At 36.4% G+C, this 8720-nt stretch overlaps 1 long non-coding RNA gene across 4 annotated transcripts in view; it reads right to left on the bottom strand.

Annotated features, from left to right (window-relative positions):
* Positions 1–264: 264 nt before the first annotated feature.
* The window catches only part of LOC141386154 (uncharacterized), a 227609-nt gene continuing 219153 nt past the window's right edge, over positions 265–8720 (bottom strand). The window contains exon 5 of one of the 4 annotated variants that reach the window (XR_015492963.1): positions 265–771. This is a non-coding gene — a long non-coding RNA (uncharacterized LOC141386154). Of the gene's footprint in view, positions 772–8111 lie in introns of those variants that run through there. The other 3 variants (XR_015492965.1, XR_015492962.1, XR_015492964.1) reach the window with 3 other exon arrangements.

The following is an 8720-nucleotide window of genomic DNA, read 5'->3' as shown; positions in this document are numbered from 1 at the left end:
GATTCTATAGTTGCTATAGTAACACAACAACTAAAGTAATTGATATGTTGTGGCAATTATACAGTTGCTATGGTGACACAACAACTTTATTAAGTGATCTGTTTGGGTGATTCTACAATTGCTATGGTAACACAACAACTATAGTAATTGATCTGTTGTGGTGATTCTATAGTTGCTATGCTAACACAGCAACTATAGTAATTGATCTGTTGTGGCGATTTTAGTTGCTATAGTAACACAACAACTACAATGATAAATCGGTTGTGACGATTCTACAGTTGCTATGGTGACACACCAACTTTATTAATTGATCTGTTTGGGTGATTCTACAGTTGCTATGGTAACAAACAATTATATAAATTGATCTGTCGTGGGGATTCTATAGTTGCTATGGAAACAAAACAACTACAGTGAAACAAATGACCCACTACTGTAGTTTTCTAAACCTATAGAGTATATTATATGACAATACACCACAGTTTACTGTAGTAAAACGCTAAAGTATACTACAGTATGTATTATAGTAAATATAATAGTTAATCCTACAGTTGAAAACACTATATATAGTACACTGTGTGGATCATAAACCCTATAGTATTTACTATAACTCACTACAGCATGTTTTGTTGTGGGCGGGTCTCGGTGCATACATCCAAACAAACAATCTGTTGATCTCTAGAGCGCTGAATACAGGCAGATACAAATGTTTGAGTTCTCCACTGGTGATATGTGACAGAGTCCGGCATGATTTATGAAGTGTTGAGCTTCCACCTTAAAGAAGAGCAGGAGTGTCATTAGCTAGCGTACAGTCAGGCCCATTTGTGTCCATTTGCATGTGGCGTGCGGCGCAGCTGAGTGTGTCGACGTGCCGCTGTAATGACCGCCTGTCACAACACTCCGAGGGAGGCCTGAACACACACCGCACACCCAAATCAACCCCTGTCAGTCGGGCCGACGCCGCGCTGGCAACCTGTAATTCCCCGCACGCTTGCTTCCTGCTCCGCGCGGCTAAATGGCACTCGCGGCGCACTGAATCTGCAAAGTTGTGTTTAATAACACTGAGGAGCGAGTGATGGCGGGCCGCGCGGGTTAAGAGGGATTTTGTCATGACTGCTGGAGCGTGCGCTAATCTATTCACTGAAACTCTCCATCTTTTCAGCTAGCGATCGTCAAGCTAACGGAAAACAATTAAGGCCTCTGGCAAATTGTTTAAATGTTTTCCATGTGCGCCACTTTTTTTGTCTCTCTCACCCTTTTGTGCCTTTTGCATATATGCTAACAATGAGGTTCTGTTCATGTATTTAGAGTGCGCTATACATTCAGTACAGCATTCATATTCATCATAACAGATCATTAACTAATCTCAACAAGTGCTGATTTAGACTTTAATAACGAATCAGTGTGTGGTCATGAAGGGTATTACTCTACACTGAAAAAAATAAAATAAAAAATAATATATATATATATATATATATATATATATATATATATATATATATATATATATATATATATATATAGTTGAAGTCAGAATTATTAGCCCCCCTGAATTATTAGCGCCCCTGTTTATTTTTTCCCCAATATCTGTTTAATGGAGGGAAGATTGTTTCCGCACATTTCTAAGCATAATAGTTTTAAAAACTTATTTCTAATAACTGATTTATTTTATCTTTGCCATGATGACAGTAAATAATATTTTACTTGATATTTTTCAAGACAATTCTATACAGCTTAAAGTGAAATTTAAAGAATTAAGACGTTAATTAGGTTAACTAGGCAGGTTAGGGTAATTAGTTAAGTTATTGTATAACGATGGTTTGTTCTGTAGACTATCAAAAAAAAATAGCTTAAAGGGGTTAATAATTTTGTCCCAAAAATGATTTTTAAAAAATTAATAACTGCTCTTATTCTAACCGAAATAAAACAAGTGAGACTTTCTCCAGAAGAAAAAATATTATCAGACATACTGTGAAAATTTCCTTGCTCTGTGAAAAATAATTTGGGAAATATTTAGAAAAGAAAGAAAAAATCAAAAGGGGGCTAATAATTATTCAACTATATATATATATATATATATATATATATATATATATATATATATATATATATATATATATATATATATAATGTATCATATATATTTATATTATATATTATGTATCATATATATATATATATATATATATATATATATATATATATATATATATATATATATATATATATATATATATATATATATATATATTATTCTACACAGCTTAAAGTGACGTTAAAGGCTTATGAGAGTGTATAAATGTTTCCTAGTGATGGGTTGCAGCTGGAAGGGCATCCGCTGCATAAAACATACGCTGGATAAGTTGGCGGTTCACTCCGCTGTGGTGACCCCTGATGAATAAAAGCACTATGCCAGAAAGAAAATGAATGAATGAATGTTAATGAATGCTGCAGCATACTGTGGTATTGAACTGTAATGAATACTGTAGTGTACTTTATAAATTTTACAACAGTAAACTGCGGTGTATTGTAGTATTATATTCCCTATATTTGTAGAAAACTACAGTATTAGGTAGTTTTAGATGTAGTATTGGGTATAACTATAGTTGTTGTGTTACCCTGGCAAATGTAGAGTTACTACAACAGATTAAGTCAAGTACTTTACTATAGTATGGTTCAAATTCACTATCGTATTTAGTGTAAATTACTGTAGTTTTTTTCATAGTGGACAGACTCAAATGTTGATTTAAATTTGTTCCCATAAGTTTAATAAAAAAAATATAACTGGGTTGAAATCTGTAGAAAACTAAAAATCTAAAGTAGTTTTTTTTTGCAATTAAATTTAAAACACACTTTTTAACCCAACAGTTGAGTTCATTTTGTCCATTTTGACCCAATGTTGCCTAAAATTACAAAGCATTTCTGCCTATTCGCATGGATAACACAATAATTAATTTCAACATAGTCTCATTCTGAAAATGTACCCCTGTATTTATTTCTGGAGATTGCGAATTATGTAGCCAGAGGCATATATGGCTGCATTTCATCTTTAAAGCTAACACTATGGGGCAGTATGACGCTGTTCCTTTTTGCGCTTACCACTTGACCGCATACCTCCATATTTTCGCTGCTTCCAGTTTGTCCAGTGGCTCGCCATGTACGCTGGCAGACTTGAGACGCAGAGAGAAGTTGACCGTGACGACGGCGTTCAAGTCCAGCAAAGAACGGTTCCAGAAAGCAGTAAGACAAAAACAGAAGCCAAAAAATAAAATAAAGCACTAAACAACAGGGTGAAATTGTGGTAAAATCTGAAAACGTGGTTAAAATCAGATGAGGGCTTCTCTGGATTGCTTTTACCAAAACACTGTTGGTTGGGTTTAGGGAAGTGGGTGGGCGCTGGTCAATCGGTGCTTTTTAAAATCTGTTGGTTGGGTTTAGGGAAGGGGGAAGGTTGGTCAGTCAGTCGGTCAGTCAGTCAACAGCGGCCTCTGGTGGTTTACATGAGAACAGCAGGTGTAAAAGGCACTCGTAAGAGAAATTTGAGATCTGATCAAGTGTACACAGCAGCATCTGGAGGATTTACATGAGAACAGCAGGTGTAAAAGGCACTCGTGAGAGAAATTTGAGATCTGAAAAAGCATCCACAGCGCCCCCTGGTGGATTTACATGAGAACAGCAGGCGTGACAGCAGCGCCCCCTGGTGGATTTACATGAGAACAGCTGGCGTGAATGGCACTCGAAAGATAAATCTGAGATCTGAAAAAGCATCCACAGCGCCCCCTGGTGGATTTACATGAGAACAGCTGGCGTGAATGGCACTCGTAAGAGAAATCTGAGATCTGTAAAAGTATACCCAGAGCCCCCTGGTGGATTTACATGAGAACAGCTGGCGTGAATGGCACTCGAAAGATAAATCTGAGATCTGTAAAAGTATACCCAGCGCCCCCTGGTGGATTTACATGAGAACAGCTGGCGTGAATGGCACTCGAAAGATAAATCTGAGATCTGAAAAAGCATCCACAGCGCCCCCTGGTGGATTTACATGAGAACAGCTGGCGTGAATGGCACTCGAAAGATAAATTAGAGATCTGAAAAAGTATACACAGCGCCCCCTGGTGGATTTACATGAGAACAGCTGGCGTCAATGGCACTCAAAAGATAAATTAGAGATCTGAAAAAGTATACAAAGCGCCCCCTGGTGGATTTACATGAGAACAGCTGGCGTGAATGGCACTCGTAAGAGAAATTTGAGATCTGAAAAAGTATACACAGCGCCCCCTGGTGGATTTACATGAGAACAGCTGGCGTGAATGGCACTCGTAAGAGAAATTTGAGATCTGAAAAAGTATACACAGCAGCCTCTGGTGGATTAACATGAGAACAGCTGGCGTGAATGGCACTCGTAAGAGAAATTTGAGATCTGAAAAAGTATACACAGCAGCCTCTGGTGGATTCGCGAAAACAAAAATTGCAAAAAATGTACCTCCTTGGATGTGTTTGATGCTCTCCAAAAATGTATACAGGGATACATAATCAGATTGAGCCTGGGTTGATTTATTTGTGGTCAAGGGTCACATTTTTAAATGTCAAATAAGTTTGCTTTTCATATCACATAATTGCAAAAATGCACTATAAATGTAACCTAGAATTAAATCATTTGAATTGAAAGTGCTAGAGTGATTTCTTGGTGTTTCTTGGTGTTTTTTAAACTTAAAATCAAACTCGAATGAATGCAATCCCGCTTTGGAACGCTTTTAAACAACATCAATTCTCATGTCTGCATATTTTAGGAAGAAAACAAGAGTGAAACCCCACTGCATCTCTTGATGAACACAGACAAGAGCTTGTTTTTATGAAGCCAAAGCGCATTTAACAAAAGAAAGAGTATTTTCCATCTCATCAGCTTTTCCTTTAGAGTCGACGCACACGTGACCAGTCGGATATTTCAGCTCAGATGAAGGAGAAGAAGTGAAACGCTCATCAAACTTCATCATACAGTACAAACTTTGCAGTGTTAATGGTGTGTCTAATGGAGTGTCATCATCACCAGCGCAGAGAAGCTTTAAGAACAGAACAACAGCAGACTGCGAGAGATGTCTCCATATGACAGAAAACTGGATTAAAACTTCGAGAAAACTTTCAGCCGGCCGTGAGGTGTGTTTCACTACACTAACAAAATGAATACTTTCAACCAACTTCTGTAAAGAAGAAAATTGCTGTCATTTTAACATCTACAAATCTTTGGTTCAGACATGAAACTCTTTTAACTCTTAGATAAAAGTATAATTTGCTTTGGACCAACCTAAAAAATACTATCATTTGTTATATTGTTCCAATATTGGGTGGCACATTGGCTAGCACTGGTCTTACAGCAAGAAGGTCGCTGGATCCAGCTGGGTCAGTTGGCGTTTCTGTGTGGAGTTTGCATGTTCTCCCAGTGTTGGCATGGGTTTCCTCCGGGAGCTCCGGTTTCCCCCACAGTCCAAACACATGCGCTATAGGGGAATTAGAGGGCTGTGGTGAATGCGAGTGTGTATGGGTGTTTCCCAGTACTGTGTTGCGACTAGAAGGGCATGCGCTGTGCAAAACATATGCCGGAATAATTAATGGTTCATTCTGCAGTGGTGATTTCTGATAATCAGGGACTAAACTGAAGGAAATCCCTCCCGTTGTAGGGCGAGAGGGGAGTTTGAGCTTAGGCAGATCTCGAGATCTCCGTGTATCATTTCTGATTAATGAATTTAATCCACCAATGCAGATGGAAAAGTTTGTGAATCCACCTTTTAAACTCTAAGTCATAAAATTGTATATTTAACTCCAATTAAAGTGTTAGTGTACTTCAGATTTTAGACTTAAATTAGTATTAATTTCTATTTAAATGACTAAAATATGAGTTCATTCATATATTTAGTGTGAATTTCTTGTTGAATTTCTCCCGAAATGTGTGTGTGAAATGTCCAGGAGCTGCTTTCACAACCAGACTTGCCAATTTTCAACAATTTCCTCCCCATTGCAGATGAAAAGTTACTGAATTCCCTTTTTAAAGTCTGTCACATTAAACTGTTGCTGTACTTATGATTTGTGAATCTAATTTGCATTAATTTATATTTAAAGGGCTGAAATATGCTTTTCTTTATATATTAAAGATGGATTTCTTAGTCAATTTCTCGAGAGTTCACAACTCGATTTGTGAACAATTTCCTCTCATTGAAGAGGCTTTTTAATATTCCAATATTCACACTTAAAAAGCACAAAATAAAATCAGCAGTACAGATTAATGAATTTAATACATTAATGCAGATGGAAAAGTTTCTGAATTCACTTTTTTTTAAGTCTAAGTCACATTAAACTGTTACTGTACTTCAGATCTGTCACTCAAATTAGTGTTAATTTTTATTTAAATGACTGAAATATGCTTTTCCCTCATTTATTTAGTATGAATTTCTTATTGAATTTCTCCTGAGTTTCTAAACTCTGTGTGCAATGTCCAGGAGGAGTTGCTTTCACAACCAAATTTCCCTAATCCACTAATGCAGATGAAAAAGTTACTGAATTCACTTTTTAAGTCGTTAACTACATGTAACTACCATTAAACTGTTACTGTACTTCTTATTTTTGGCTCAAATTAATAATAATTTCTATTTAAATCACTGAAATATGCTTTTATTCAAATATTTTGCGTACATTTCTTTTGTTGAATTTCTCCCAAAGTGTGTGTGCAATGTCCATGAGGAGCTGCTTTCACAACCAAATTTCCACAATTTCCTCCCCATTGAAGAGGCTTTCCAATATTCCCACTTATAAAGCACAAACTAAATAGTGCTGTGTATCATTTCTGATTATCGACTAATCCACCAATGCAGATGGAAAAGTTACTGAATTCACTTTTTCACATTAAACTGACTAAATGTTACGGTCCCACTTTATATTAAGTGGCCTTAACTAATATGTACTTACACAGGAATTAATAGTTTGTTACAATGTACTTATTGTGTAAATACATGTATTTATTGTGTACTTATGCTTGATTAAATACATGTATGTAATTACATCTGTAGTTAACTTTTATAATTACAATTGTAAATACACTGTTGACCATCCCCTACACCTTAACCCACCCTTAAACCTACCCATACCACCAAACCTGTCCATAACCCAACCTCTATCCCAACTCAAGAGCACCACAAGTGTTCTCAAATACATTATAAACACAGTAAGTACATTGTATTTATTTTTTGATTTAAGTACATAGTAGTTAAGGACACTTAATATAAAGTGGGACCAATGTCACAATAAACTTACTGTACTGTAATTTTATTTCTATTTAAATGAAAGACATATGCATATATTTATATATTTATATATAATATGCATACATATCATTTATTGTAGATTTCTTTGTGGATTTGTTCCTAGTTTCTGAAGTGTGTGTGAAATGTCCAAAATGAGCTGCTTTCATAGCCCGACTTGCTAAATTTACACAACTTTCTTGAGGCTTTTATTTTTTTTCTTGAGGCTTTTTATTTTAAATTAAATTCTCTACAAAATGCAAAAAGCTCAGCATATCATTTCTGAATATTGCATTTAATCCACCAATGCAGATGAATAAGTTACTGAATTCATGTTTTAGTCTAAGTCATTAATTTTTATAGTGAACTCTCATTAAACTGTTACTGTACTTCAGATTTTAGACTCAAATTAGAATCAATTTCTATTTAAATGGCTGAAATACGCTTTTCTTCATATATTCAGGATGGATTTCTTAGTGCATTTATCAAGAGTTTCTGATGTGTGTGTGTGTGTGTGAAAGGTCACAACCAGATTTGCCAAATTTCCGAAAAGGGTCTGGCTGCAGACTTGGTGAGGTGCAATCTGAGCTGCATCCAATGCTTTTTAATGAGCTCACCTAACCACACCCCTAACCCTACCCGTCACAGTGATGTCACACACTCCACTGAGTGCATTGTGTCTGACATTGCAATTCTGAGTGATGCAATCTCAGCTTGCATCATAAAGGCTGCAGCCAGATACTATTGAAATTTCCACAATTTCCTTCACATTAAAGAGGCTTTCCAATGTTCCCACTTCAACAAGCACAAAGTAAAAACAGCAGTGAGGTAAAAGTCCTGTTTATCATTTCTGAATAATGATTTTAATACATTAATGCAGATGGAAAAGTTACTAATTTCACTTTTTTAAATGCAAGTCACACTAAGCTGTTCCTTACTTAGGATCTGTGACTCAAATTAGTGTTTATTTCTATTCAAATGGCTGAAATACGCTTTTCTTCATATATTCAGGATGGATTTCTTAGTGCATTTATCCAGAGTTTCTGATGTGTGTGTGTGTGTGTGTGTGTGTGAAAGGTCACAACCAGATTTGCCAAATTTCCGAAAAGGGTCTGGCTGCAGACTCGGTGAGGTGCAATCTGAGCTGCATCCAATGCTTTTAAATGCGCTCACCTCACCACACCCCTAACCCTACCCGTCACAGTGATGTCACACACTCCAGTGAGTGCATTGTGTCTGACATTACATCGCTGAGTGATGCAATCTCAGCTTGCATCATGAAGGCTGCATCCAGATACTATTGAAATTTCCACAATTTCCTTCACATTAAAGAGGCTTTCCAATGTTCCCACTTCAACAAGCACAACGTGAAAACAGCAGTGAGGTAAAAGTCCTGTTTATCATTTCTGAATAATGATTTTAATACATTAATGC

This window comes from Danio rerio, chromosome 6, assembly GCF_052040795.2.
Source record: "Danio rerio strain M-AB ecotype USA chromosome 6, GRCz13ab, whole genome shotgun sequence".
NCBI lineage: Eukaryota > Metazoa > Chordata > Actinopteri > Cypriniformes > Danionidae > Danio > Danio rerio.
The sequence above is the reverse complement of the archived record's forward strand: the minus strand, read 5'-3'. Positions and strand labels throughout refer to the sequence as shown.